General features: G+C 46.5%; 1 pseudogene; it reads right to left on the minus strand.

Moving 5' to 3' along the window:
* The window catches only part of LOC126988877 (syntaxin-binding protein 5-like), a 25,000-nt pseudogene that overhangs the window by 7,757 nt on the left and 2,243 nt on the right, over positions 1-15,000 (minus strand).

A 15,000-nucleotide genomic window follows, 5' to 3' on the forward strand; every position in this document is an offset into this window, starting at 1 on the left:
CCTTCGTCTGTATTTTCTCCTGCCTTTGACTTGAATTCTTTCAAGAGGAGTGTATCAAGACACCTCTCCTCCTCCTCTCTTTTGGCCGCTCATAACTTTTGTCTCTGTAGGAACAGCGATTAGCGGTCTTTTTTTTTACACCTTTTTTTTGTTGCCCTTGAGCTGTTTCTTCCATGGGGCGAATCCATGGGGCCAGAGTTCGATCCCGCATGCAACGTTGATGCTCAAAGGTGTTCGAAGATCTTCAAACCTTTTGTCTTTAAAGCATCTTCTAGAAAAGTGTGTGTGTGTGTGTGTCCTTACCGTGCCCCAATACACCACAGCGTGCGTGTCGGGGCGCCCCTGCAGGACGTAAAATGTACCGTGCGAGGCGTAGCCGCCGCCGTGCAACGTCAGGTTGTTGTATAGCTGTGGGCAGGGAAGGAAGGGAACTTGTCATTCATCAATATACAGGAGGTATGAAGGTATGAAGGTATGAAGTAGGGGAGGAGGAGGTCGAGAATGTGCAGGTGGCAGGGTTGGCATTTAAACGCCCCCCCCCCCCCCAACAACAACAAAAAAAGCCTGTTTTTTTTTAATATTTTACATAAAATTTTGTTTTATATCCTATTGATAAATAAGGCCCATATTTGTACATGAAATGAAAAAAAGTGAAATCCATAAAGAGCTTCCAAAAAAATATAAATGACATCAAACAGATTTTTTTTCTTCATTTTATTTGCTTGTGTTCTAGTTTTTGCTTTGATACACCTGACAAATCATCACACAACCACCACGCTATAACACGGTTTCATCAAGCCAAACCATACTCGGATACTCCGCTATATCACACAGTCACACCACAAATCGCACTTAAATTAGGGCCATCTTACATCGTGATTTTACATCGCCGCTATAGCAAATCGTTTTGCACAAAACTACTTTGTACACATGAAAAACTACTGTTGTCTATTTTATCAACCTTTTCCATTACGAATAAGTCAGGGATCAATCTCATACTTGCCAATGCCACACAGTTTGCGATAATAGTGTTACTGAAATCGACGCAGCATTCCGAAATTAATCTATCAGTAAAGACAGTAGCCACAAAGGGACCAACCTGCCAAAAAGCAGCAACACCAATCTCCAGTTCACCGTTCACGACTGTCGAGTGGTGCGTGCCCGACCACACCTCGCGCTTCTCTCCCTGTCCAGTACGCGTACAGTACAAGTCAGTGGGTAGCCAGGCCCCTAACCCTAACGACCCGTGGGGAGCGTGTACCCACTGAGAGACCCTTGGCGTACTACCTGGGGTACGCGTACCCCAGGTCAAAAAAAACTGGTCTAAGTGATAACACACACACACACACACACACATACATACATACATACATACACAAACACACACATACATACATACATACATACACACACACACACACACACACACATACATACCATAGCAGGGCACGATAACAAAACCTTATTCCCGATAACCGATAACTGGTAATGGAAAACCTTATCGGTGATAACCGATATTTGTTAACTGGACACACAAATATAGGCGATAACCGATACCCGCTATAAATCCACAATTCCGATACTAGCTACCGATAAGTCCGATAGGCGAAAACGATACTATATTGATATTTGAGATAGAACAACATTGATGAATTAAAATTTTCATTATCTGTATTTTAGGAAACTTACAAAACCTGAAAACCACACGTTGACACGTACCTCTGGACGGTAATACTGGAAACCCTGAACCTGTTGTGTTATTTGGCGTCCCCGCCGTCAAAAATTGTTTACAAACACTGGTCTCTTGTGAACGGTGCATGCTCAGACCATTAAGTGTAGCCCTGTACAGTCTCACAAAGCTTTTAAACCGTAATTAAGAGTTGCTGGAAGGCTGAATCAGACATACAGTACCACCATCCTCGCTGTTTCTAGAACGACACTCTGTACGAGTTGTATTTATATGTACAGAGTGTCGTTCAGCGAGGATGGTGGTACTGTAATTCTGATTCAGCCTTCCAGCAACTCTTGATGTGTTAAAAAGCTTTGTGAGACTGTACAGGTCTACACTTAATGGCCTGGGCATGCGTAGTTCACGAGAGACCAGTGTTTGTACACAAAAGCGCCAGCTGTTGACGATGGGACACCAAATAACACAACACCGGGTGCCTTCATTATGGAATATCAAATTTAAGGCAGTGAATAATCATTTTTTGGGCAAAGTGATATATTGATTTTTGAGTAGCATAAAAAATAACCTAGTGTTTTAATTTTCATGGTCTAAGTATGAAACCTCATCACCGAAGATATTTCATACCCCAAAGTTTTTTCACACAACACCGGGCCACTCATGCGCAGTAAGGAGGTATAAAAGTAACGAAGATACCGATATATATTTAAATAAGTAGCGGATGGCCGATAACCCGATTTTGTTATGAGCGATAAAGTATCGCGATAACTTATCACGATAACGCCCAACTATGATACATACATACATACATACATACATACATACAAGTGTTAAGATTATGTTAGGTTAAGTTAGGTTATGTTGACACACACACACACACACACACACACACACACACACACACACACACACACATAGGCCTATACTTACCATGAGGGAAGACATGTGATGTAGGCCTATTGGAATTCTGCTTCAGTGTCCAGGTGGTGAGGGAACCATCCGTGTGGCAGCACATGAACTGCTTCCCCTCGTGGTGCCAAGAGACTGACCTGCAAGTGTGGTAGTAGTAGTAGTAGTAGTAGTAGTATTGGTGGTAGTGGTAGTAGGTGGGTGGTAGTTTTAGGGGTTGTGGGATGTCGATTAGTGGGTTGATGGGTCTCCTAAATAGTGTGGTGATAGTATTAGTGGTCTCAGAAGTAGTAGTAGTAGTAAAAAATATTGATAAACTAAAAGTAGGAATATGGTCTAACATTTTTGAGCCTAACAGATTTATGTCCACATAGAAATTCATAAGATTTTGTACATATACAAACCAAACATTGGCGCATCTAACAATACTTTCAAAATTAAAATCCCTCAAAAAACACCAAAGATATCAGCAAAAAACTCTGACTAACTTAAGAGCCATCAAAGAATAATTATGTGAATGCAGTCCAACATTTTTGAGCCTAGCAGATTTATGTATAGATAAAAATTAATGGGATTTTGTACACATATAAACAAAGTATTGGTGCATCTAACAGTACTTTCGGAATTGATATACCTAAAAAAACACCAAAGATATCAGCGAAACCGTAAACATTTTGAGACACCAAGAAGACACATTAGCCAATCCTGTATGTTTCCATTTCCAGGCATAGCTGAATAACCAACACATATATATGAACAGGAATAAAACACCAACATAGACCAAACACAGACGCACCTAACCGCACTTTCGGAAACAGAATAACTAAAGAAACAGCGAGGATACAGGCAAAAAACCACGGCTTACCTCAGTGGTTCGGCAGAATGGTAGCGAACTTCAGCGGTGCGCCCTTTGAAGTCCCACAAGACAAGCTGACCGCTCTCGTAGCCAATCAGGAGCTGCCGAGGGAACGCCAAGGTTAGTGCTTTATTGTGGGTAATAGAGGAAACAATGGCGCATCTTTACGTATGTTCAAAAATAAAGTAACTCGTAAAACACCAAAGATACAGACAAAAACGTAAACATTTTGAGAGGCCCAGATGATGCGGCAGCCGGTGATGTGCGTTTACATTTCCAAGCGTAGCACACTAACCCCCAAACAAAATCAAACAGGGATGAGACAAGAACGTAGACAAAATATTGATCCATCTAACAGTGCTTTCAGAAATAAAGTAACTCAAAAAACACCAAAGATACAGACAAAAACGTAAACATTTTGAGAGGCCCAGATGATGCGGCAATGAGAGGGTGAGAGAGAGAAATAGTAGTAGTAGTAGTAGTAGTAGTAGTAGTAGTAGTAACAGTAGTAGTAGTACACCCACCTTCCCAGGTTCCACAGGGCAGTCACTTAGATGGACCACAGCACCAGGATGGGTCCTGCGAGACCTGCAAATAGTAGTAGTAGTAGTAGTAGTAGTAGTAGTAGTAGTAGTAGTAGTACACCCACCTTCCCAGGTTCCACAGGGCAGTCACTTAGATGGACCACAGCACCAGGATGGGTCCTGCGAGACCTGCAAATAGTAGTAGTAGTAGTAGTAGTAGTAGTAGTAGGTGGGGGTAGCAGAAACTATCCATGTGGGGTGTCCAATACTAGTCTAACACCACTCCTAAAACCAATAGTCACACTCCTACTAGGCCTAGAGAAGGCAATGATGGTAGTAATAGTAGTAGTAGTTATAAAACCAATAGGTGGGATAGTAGAAACTATCCATGTGGGGTGTCAAATAGTCGCCTAACACCACTCCTAAAACCAATAGTCACACTCCTACTAGCCCCAGAGAAGGCAATGATGGTAGTAGTAGTAGTAGTAGTAGTAGTAGTAGTAAAAGTAGTAGTAGTAGTAATAGTAGCAATAGGTGGGAAGTAGAAACTATCCGTGTGGGGTGTCAAATAGTCGCCTAACACCACTCCTAAACACAATAGTCACACTCCTACTAGCCCCAGAGAAGGCAATGATGGTAGTAGTAGTAATAGTAGCAATAGGTGGGGTAGCAGAAACTATCCGTGTGGGGTGTCAAATAGTCGCCTAACACCACTCCTAAACACAATAGTCACACTCCTACTAGGCCTACTCACAGCTCAATAGCCTTGTTCCAGTTGATGGTGTAGCCGCTGAGGGTGAAGCTCTCAATGTTGACAATGTGGATGTTGCCGCGCTCCGTCCCAAGGTACAGCCAGCGACTTTGGAAGGGCAGGTGGAGCGTGGTGATCCTGGGGGGGGTTGGGTGGAAGAGAAGGGGGGGGTTAGTGGTATGGGGGGTGCGTGGTGGAAATGGTGGAGTGTTTTCATTTTTCTTCCCTTCTGTTCTGTTCCGTTCCCTGACCTAACCTTCCCTTCCCTTCCCATCCTGTCCTGTCCCATCCCTTCCCATCCTGTCCTGTCCCATCCCTTCCCTTTCCTTTCCTTCCTATCCCTTCCCATCCTGTCCTGTCCCATCCCTTCCCATCCTGTCCTGTCCCATCCCTTCCCTTTCCTTTCCTTCCTATCCCTTCCCATCCTGTCCTGTCCCATCCCTTTCCTATCCTTTCCTTCCTATCCCTTCCCATCCTGTCCTGTCCCATCCCTTCCCATCCGTTCCCTTCCCATCCTGTCCTGTCCCATCCCTTCCCTTCCTTTACCTTACCTAACCTATCCTTCCCATCCCTTCCATTCCCACTCCTTTCCTTCCCATCCCTTCCATTCCCACTCCTTTCCTCCCCTTCCCTTCCGTTCCCAACCCTTCAATTCCTATCCCTTCCCTTCCGTTCCTTTCCCATTCCTTTCCTTCCGTTCCCTTCCTATCCCATCCCTTCCGTTCCTTTCCTATCCCTTCCTATCCCATCCCTTCCCTTCTGTTCCATTCCGTTCCCTTCCCACTCCCATCCCTTCCCTTCTTATCCCATCCCATCCCTTCCAATTGTTGTAAACCGTAATCCGGGTCACACAGGGGAGACGACACACTGTTTGTATTAGTGACACTTGACTTAAAATTCTGGTACTTTTAGGAGTATTTAAAGGAGTTCGTAAATGGGGTGATGAAACGGTGTCGCCTTTCTTATATGTATTTTATTCTACCTTAATACTACTTAATATTACAGAGGGTAAAAATATTGTTTAAACCAGCGACTGGCTTACTAGACTCAATGAGTCTTCAGGTTTTCTTTCACTATTGGTTACTGACGTTAACACTGGTATAATATTGAGTAAAAACTCACACAATAAAGTATCATAGAAATATAATCCTAAGTAAAACTAAGATAATAGAACACAATAGATATGTTAGATACGCTTTCCTCTATGGTAATTCTTCACTCCATACTCACAGTAGCAACGATGAATGTTCTACCCATGTTGTCTAGGGAAGGACAACTGAGTGTCCAGCCACGAACAGAGTGCTGGTTAATCTGAGGTCAAGCCTGGAGAAATGCTTCTTATATAGGCAGATATCTCGAGGGTAATACGTCAGGCGTGTGAGTCATACATCAAACTCACACCGAGCTCATACAATAATCTACCTAACCGACATGCTTAATTCACGCGGTGACGCAGCTTTGTTTTCATAACATTTTGTTCCGCGGCTGATCGTGTTTTAGGCCGCGGTGATTGTGTTTTGGCTTAGAGAGATAAGCGGGTGCGTTAATGGGCAATTACAATTGTGTATAGGTTGGTAAATGAACAGTGGGGACAATCATGTGTTGGAGTCCGGGTTGGGTTTAAGCGGTCGATACCGCTGTTGTCAGCGGAAAATATTGCCGGTGAAGATGATGATGACACGAGTGGTGTCGCAGCCCTCGGGCACCATACCCCCGTTAAAACCACGCCACGTCCTCGTGGCACGAAGCGGTCTGCCCGGCGGACGACCATGGAGGCCAAGACGGGGATGGCGGGATCGTGGGGAGGAGGCCTGCGAGAGACGGGACCTGAAGAGACAGAAGAAGGCCACCCACCGGCGACGAAGACGACGCCGAGGAGGAGCAGCCACCCCCACCAAGGGAGGAAGGGGTCGAAGGCGGGGACCGGAGAGACGGATTCCTGGAGCGCGTGAAGTGCTGGAGGGAGGTCCAGCGGGGGGGGCCAGAGACGACCCGGGCGACGGCGGCGGGAGGGAAGGGGCCAAGGGAGTCTTGGCCAGGAGCGATGAGACCACGTCACGTCCGATGTGGAAGGGGCGCGATGAACCGTCAGCGGGGCGTCACCGTCCATAGTAGCAGAGGCAGGGAGGCTGAAGGCGTCGGAGTGGGCACTACAGCCCATACCGAGGCTGAGGAGACCCGTCCTGTTGATGGTCTGCCTGTATTTGGAGACCGGGCTGTCCGGGCAGACCATGGTGACCATCTGGGAGTATCGGTAGCGAAGACCCAGCCCGCAGGAGACGGGATGAAGACTGGGGAAGACTCTGAGGAGAGACTTAGAACACAGCGAGAGGGCGTCTGGGCGATCGAGAAAGAGAGCGATCTCGCAGCGCTGGACAGAAGTCGAGTAGACAGGGGCGACAGGGGACATACATAGAGCAGGTGGTGTTTAGTACAGCGGTCCAGGAGTCCAAGAGCATATAGTGAGTGCGGTCTTCCAGAAACCGCAAGGTAGTGGAAAGCGTGTCGGTGTGCAGAAAATATGGCGTGCCATCAAGATGAAAAGGCAACGCGTCCATTTTAAACACATCGAACACGTCAGAGGGATCCTTTCATGGGGATTTGTAAGTAGAAGTGAAGGGTTCCTGAGGAAAGCGTACCTTTAGAAATAACCCTAGAGACATCTCTATACAATGCTAAATATTCATGTGCTGCAGGGAAAAGTAAGCCTGGGTAATGGAGTGACGCATTGCTGAGCACACGAAATAGTACATCATTTGGAAGGAGGAGAGGGGAAACCTGCGTTTGGGACAGCTGCTGAAGGCCAAGCTTGAGATTCAGAGTATCATGATTTAGGTCACTAAGTGCCAACTGAATGAGAAGGATAGTCTCCAAAATACGCATTTCCCCTTCAATTTGCAAGGTTGTAGTGAGAACTGACGGATAATAGCTGAGGCCAAAGCCGAGGCGGACTCTAGACGGGAGATGGCAGAATGAATATGACGGAGGTCCCGAACTGTGGCGTTGAGGACTTCCTGATGGAGGTTAAGTTGACGTCTCTCTTCTGTGGACAGAGTGTAGAGCTGGGAGAGCTTCCCGTGTATCACATCTATTTGGGCCTGAGTGGCCGTACCGAAAAGGAGGTTTGCTACCGAGCCAAGGAAATCCACGGCTCCTCGCTTCTGGCGAGTCCGAAACGGGCTTCCATCTCTACCACTCATAGCCGACAGAAAGCTGTTAAGATCTTTGAATAACTTCTCAAACTCAATGTGAAAAGAGTCTAGAGTGCGCCTGAGCAGACCAACAGTAGGGAACGATTGATTCATATGTTCAATCGACCATGAAACTTCCGCTGTTAGATTTGCCACGTTGATGAGAGGACGTTGGATGTCGTCCGTCTTGATGACGACGGGGACAATATAGTACCGTCCTGTCAACAGCATCTTAAAGACTGGGGAGAAGACGAGGCCGGACGAATGGGTTTGCTCAGGAGGGATCAAGGGAAGACAAGGAGAGGGCAACACCCAGGATCTGTAATTATAGGGGGCATCAGTTCGTTGGTCGTTGGCGATACTCAAGAGGGCGGTCCATCACATTGGGGAGAGAAGGGGGTACCGTATTGGATCGTAATGAGCGACTGACACAGGGCTCTGAAGGAGCTGAGGGAACCAATGAGGGGACCTCTGAAGCATCTGAGGAGACAGGAGCCGGTGAGGAGAGCTCGGAAGGAGCTGGAAAGGACAATGGCAGCGGCTCCTCGGGGGAATAAGTCATGGAGAGTGGGTCCACTTCTACTACTTGATCAGGGAGAGGGTATGCACGCCTGACATTAGGAGAGTCATGGAAGCCAAGAGAGTCCTCGTGAACGACCTGAACATTATTTGAGTGAACTGTCTTGATCTTACCACCTCTAACATGACGCAGTCGTAAGACTACAGGGCTTATTTTTCTAGCACCTAAAAGGTCCATTGAACAAGGGCTGGAGCTTCTTTGGTTCGCCCTTTGTACATACATGCCTTAAGTAGACCCGATCTCCTACTACCACCTGTTTGGGTTTGGATTTCCTAAACATTCTTTCTGACTCCTGCCATCCTATATCTATATTGGTCTGACATAGTTTATAGGTCTGCGCGACACTAGAAGTAAATGCTTTATAGCTGTCAACATCATAACAAGGTTGGAGTTTATTCTCAAGCACTTCAAAAGGAACATTTGGGTCCCGAGAGAAAAGCAAGAAAAATGGTGAATCTTTCAGAACACGATGGTAGGCAGTGTTGTAGGCGTGTGTTGCAACCGGAAGCATTTGGTCCCAGATACCGCGATTGTCCTCGCACAAAGTTCTCAAGATATTTATTAAGGTGCCATTAGGCCTTTCTATCACCCCGTTTGCAGACGGGTGATAAGGAGTTGTCCTTAGATGATCAATCTGTAATAACTGAGTCAACTCTCGTAAGAGAGTGTTGACGAACTCCTTTCCTTGATCCGTGACTAGAATCGGCGGGATGCTGTGTACACAGACTACGTTCTTGTAGAACGCAGCTGCCACTTCCTTGGCTGCCTTCGTACGAAGGGGGGTTGCTACCAAGAAGCGTGACAGGACGTCTATCACTGTCAGTACATACCTATAGCCTTCGTCTGAAACAGACAAAGGTCCGACAATATCCATATGGACTCTGTCAAACGGTTGGCCAACCTCTGGATACCTCATAAGTGGAGCTAGCGGGGATCCCTCTTCTTAAACCGACAACAGACAGGACAAGATCGACATATTGCTCCACGTCCGCCTTCATTCCCGGCCAGTACGCAAACTTGCGACAGCGTGCCAACGTAACCTTAGTGCCTCCATGCCCTGCAGGTAGCATGGAATGCGCCGCTAACGCGTTAGGAATGTAGCTTGCGGAAACGATAACCAGTCTTTTCTGCTTGTTGTATTCATCGCAAACATCGCGGTAGAGAATGCCGTTCTCTACACACTTCACTAAGAGGCAGTTTTGAAGTGCCTCTTAGCTGCATTTAACGTTACATTGCTCCTCTCTGCAACCTTTCTGTCATCTCTCTCATGTACGTTACCACCGGTGGTTTGTTCAAAAGCATGCTTAAATTCTCTCAGTTAAGGATCGCGATCCTGGTGCTCCATGAGTCCAGCAAGACTCCAATGGAGAAACTTATCCTGTTTGTCATGTCCTCCGGAGAGGCGACAGACATGTCCTGTCCACCCGTAAGGGTGACAGACATAATTCGAGCATCCAATTCGCCTTCTATCACGTCACCTCCTGATTCCTAATCCTTGACAAAAATCTGCTACCATGTTGCTGGAGCCTGGGAGATAATCAATACTAAAGTCAAATTCTCCTAGAAGTGTCTGCCAGCGTGCAATCCTGCTGCTAGGTACTGTGCTTTTAACAGCCAAGTCAGTGGTCTATGGTCCGACAGGATGTATCCTATAACCCAAGATAAGGGGTCGGTTAGTACTGAGGCCATAGATGACTGCTAAAGCTTCTCTCACCGCTGAGTAGTTACGTTCTGCTCCATTCAGGGTTCTACTAAAATATGCTATGGGACGTAAATTACCATTTTCATCCTTTTGTTGCAACACACCACCTATTGCCTTATCTGACGCATCTGTAGTGAGATTGAAGGGCTTCCGGAACCGGAAAGGCTAAACAATGTCAGTCGTTAGACTGTTCTTTAGTGTGCTAAATGCATGCAATGCCTCTTCATTCCACTCCAGATGTGTCTTATCATTCTTGGTTACTTTCCTCCCTTGAGTAAATTATTAAGTGGGGATGCTATCTTGGCAAAGTCTTTAATGAATTTCCTATAAAGTTAACCAATCCCAGGAAACCCTTGAAGTTCTTTTGACTGTTTTCGGAGGAGTTAGTTGTTGCAACTCCAGTACCTTAGAGGGCTGAGGCTTCAAGCCAGAAGCACTAACAATGTGACCCAGATAATCTACTTGCTCTTTGAAAAAGGAACACTTATCTAGTCTTAAGGACAGGTGAGCCTTCTGCAGTCTGTCCAAGACGGCATGGAGGTTCTTTAGGTGATGGTCCATGTCTTTCCCTTGTACTATCAAATCATCAAGGTATACATGTACAATTCTTCCTGTCAGACCTATGAGAACTTGATTCATGATCCGTTGATAGGCTGCAGGTGCTGTTTTTAATCCAAAGGGGACTGTAGTGAATTCATAGAGGCCATAAGGTGTCGTGAAGGCTGTCAAGTGTTTAGATTCCTCTGCCAATGGGACTTGGTGGTAGCCTGGCGCAAATCAAGGAGGTGAATACTTTACTTTCCCTAACTGTTGCAAAATGAGGTTAATGTTAGGGAGTGGATGTTTGTCATCAATCAATTCATCGTTCAGAGCGCGGAAGTCGAGACAAAGTCTGACTCCACCATCCTTTTTAGCAACAGGGACTAGAGGTGCGCTGTAGGGTGACGCACTAGGGCGTATAATACCCTGGGCCTCAAGGTCCTTGAGCAGAATCTCTATTTCTTTATGATATTTTACTGGTATTGGGTATGGCTTTTTATATATAGGCTTGTCATTTTTTAGCCTTAAAGTGTGAACATAATAGGGGGTAATAGTGAGTGGCTCGTTTTTTAGAGCAAACACATCAGGATACTTGCGGGTTAAGCCCTTCAGACAGCAATTTTCCGTTGTGAGGTAAAATAGCTCGTCTATCAGCTTATCGAGTACCATCTGCTTACTTGACTGGGTGACAGGCGGCTTTGTAGTTGTTTTGTGACAGCCGCTACACATTCATTAGTCGATGATTGATAGTATCTGAGTGACAAGAATAAATGTGTCCCATCACTTCACCTGTTGGCATCTCAATAGTTTCTTCAGTTGGGTTAGCATAGGGAATGATGAATTTACCTTTGGTTTGTTTGACGTTAGAGTTAAGGTTACTAACCCGGGAAATAAAAATGAAGAAGGGATATCATTGGACCTTGGGAGAAATAAGGCTTGCTGGGCTCTGCCAATCTCTGCCCAGAGTGACATACCCTGCCGTGCCTGGGAGCAAGGACGCCACGTTAATAGCGTATGCTTTCACTGGTACTTCCTCCATCTCGTCTAAAGTAGGTTTATGATCTTCTGGGTACGGGCTCATATCGTCCGCAGCCAGGAATGTACTTCCACTGGGTAGGCGCCCACCATTACACTAAACTGCCCAGGTGTCCAGCGGTGCAGCTACCACATTTTGTCTCCACATAAATTCTAGGCCCAACAAAACTGCTGTTGGTAACACTATACCTTGTGATATTACTACAAACTTTTCTATAATTTCTCCGTGCCCAAAGTCTACTACTACTTCGGCTATTCCTTTATTAGGGATTGGAGTCCGATCTACCTTGTTATGGAGAGAGGTTCTGTAACTATCATCTTCCGCCTACCTTCCTAAATAAATCTTCTTCTATTAGGGACGCTCCTGCTCCTGTGTTCAGCATTGCAAACCATCTCCTTTGTGCATTAGCGCCTACGCACAATCTCAACGTGAGGGCGTTGGTAGGGCCGTGGACTGCCGCAGCTACTCTGGGGTCGTTTTTTTGTTCTTCTCGTGGTCAGGGTTAACCCAGGAGCTACGGGGTGAGGGACCGGCCGTGTACCCGGGCGCCAGGCAGCGCAGGCGAGACAGGCTGACGCCTGTTTCGAGTGGGCTGGTATTGAGGGTACCGAGAGCCCGTTGGTGGGTGGTAGGCACCCCTATACTGCCTTCCATATGTGCAATCGTGAGCCATGTGTCCTACATACCCACAAGCATAACATGTGGGTGGCGTGGGCGCGTTCCCATATGGGCGTGTAGGTGGCGCGGCGTGCCGTCCTCCCCTTTGGGTTATCGGGTAACGTGACTGGCCTGGAGGGCGTGGAGGACGGGCTTGTGAGACATGTTTGGGTCCGATGCCTGGGTGGAACAGACGTTCAGCACTTTTATTTCTTTGGCGATATCGGCATCGGATAGCTTCGACTCTGGATAAGCTTTAATATACTCATACCCTTTCTTTAATACCTTCTGTGGGTCCCCCTTTTCTTCCTCCGTTAGGATGAGTAAGAGGGCCGGAGGGAAAGCCTCTGAGCCGTAAAGCGGTTATCTCAGTTAGAAACTGGCATTGTCAGGCTTGAGAGCGATCAACTCGTCTCTCAATGTCTCCAGGCGGATGAGGAAGGTGATGTTTTCTCCTGTCCGCCGTTTTGCCTCTCCCAATTCTTTCTGGAGGACCGAAAGGTCCTTACTGTGGGAAACACACGTAGAAGTCTTCCTTTACTTTTTCCCAATCCTGTCCACATCTAGTGATACAACTGAGGAGATGATCGCGCTGCTCCCAGGGCATATTGTTTAGCTAACTCAATCTTTCCGGTAGTGTCCCAATTTGCCTGTGTCCGGCTTTCAATATCCTCTATCCATTTCTTTGCTAGCTTATGGCATGGGAGGTTGGTGCTTTGCTACTTTTTCTTCTCCACCACAAAAATATAAGAGTCCCTGCACTCTACTAAAATCATTCAAGGTATGACGGCTAAGTAGCGTGACAAGATCATCATGGCAAGGGTGATCGATTTTCCATCTCCTTTGGTGGGGGGAGGGTTCTTGCCTTCGTCTGGCATTTTTTAACTCTAAAGTCTTATTCCCGTAATTCCAAGAATAACTGTCTTCTCCCTCGCTTTCGGATGTGGACATACACCAGTACAATACCAATATAAACCAATATAAATCGCAAGTTTCACCACAAGTTTCACCACATGTTTCACCACATGTTTCACCACATGTTTCACCACCCCACACCTGACACCAATGTTGTAAACCGTAATCCGGGTCACACAGGGGAGACGACACACTGTTTGTATTAGTGACACTTGACTTAAAATTCTGGTACTTTTAGGAGTATTTAAAGGAGTTCGTAAATGGGGTGATGAAACTGTGTCGCCTTTCTTATATGTATTTTATTCTACCTTAATACTACTTAATATTACAGAGGGTAAAAATATTGTTTAAACCAGCGACTGGCTTACTAGACTCAATGAGTCTTCAGGTTTTCTTTCACTATTGGTTACTGACGTTAACACTGGTATAATATTGAGTAAAAACTCACACAATAAAGTATCATAGAAATATAATCCTAAGTAAAACTAAGATAATAGAACACAATAGATATGTTAGATACGCTTTCCTCTATGGTAATTCTTCACTCCATACTCACAGTAGCAACGATGAATGTTCTACCCATGTTGTCTAGGGAAGGACAACTGAGTGTCCAGCCACGAACAGAGTGCTGGTTAATCTGAGGTCAAGCCTGGAGAAAATGCTTCTTATATAGGCAGATATCGTGAGGGTAATACGTCAGGCGTGTGAGTCATACATCAAACTCACACCGAGCTCATACAATAATCTACCTAACCGACATGCTTAATTCACGCGGTGACGCAGCTTTGTTTTCATAACATTTTGTTCCGCGGCTGATCGTGTTTTTAGGCCGCAGTGATTGTGTTTTGGCTTAGAGAGATAAGCGGGTGCGTTAATGGGCAATTACAATTGTGTATAGGTTGGTAAATGAACAGTGGGGACAATCATGTGTTGGAGTCCGTGTTGTGTTTTAGCGGTCGATACCGCTGTTGTCATCGGAAAATATTGCCGGTGAAGATGATGATGACACGAGTGGTGTCGCAGCCCTCGGGGCACCACACAATTGCTTCCCATACCACCCCATCCATTCCCATCCCATCCCATCCCTTCCTCACCTCTCCCTCTGGAACTTGAGTGAGTGTACAATCTGCGGTGTCTTCTGCTGTATATTCCACAGGTGCAAAGAATCATCCCCTGTGGCGCTGACCAGGCCGCCCTCGTTGATCAGGAAGGCCAGGCACACCACCGCCGGGTCGCCCTCGTGCTTCACATGGACGTCCACCCCGGGCCGACCGATGCTATGGGGTCAGTCAAGGATGACGCGGAAATGGGAGTGGGTGGGTGTCGGAAATGGGCAGAGTGGGGTGTCGCATAGTGGGTTAATGGGGTCAGTAAATTGCGTGAGGGGGGTTTGAGGTGGCTACGGAGGGAGGTATGGGGGGGGGTATGGTGACCGAGGAAGTGGGAGTGGGTGGGTGTCGGAAATGGGCCGAGTGGGGTGTCGCATAGTGGTTTAATGGGGTCAGTAAATTGCGTGAGGAGGGTTTGAGGTGGCTACGGAGAGGGGTATGGTGACCGAGGAAATGGGAGTGGGTGGGTGTCGGAAATGGGTCATATGGGGTGTCGCACAGTGGGTTAATGGGGCCAGTAAATTGTGTGAGGGAGGTTAGAGG

The sequence above is a fragment of the Eriocheir sinensis genome, unplaced genomic scaffold (genome assembly GCF_024679095.1).
Source record: "Eriocheir sinensis breed Jianghai 21 unplaced genomic scaffold, ASM2467909v1 Scaffold10, whole genome shotgun sequence".
Lineage (NCBI taxonomy): Eukaryota > Metazoa > Arthropoda > Malacostraca > Decapoda > Varunidae > Eriocheir > Eriocheir sinensis.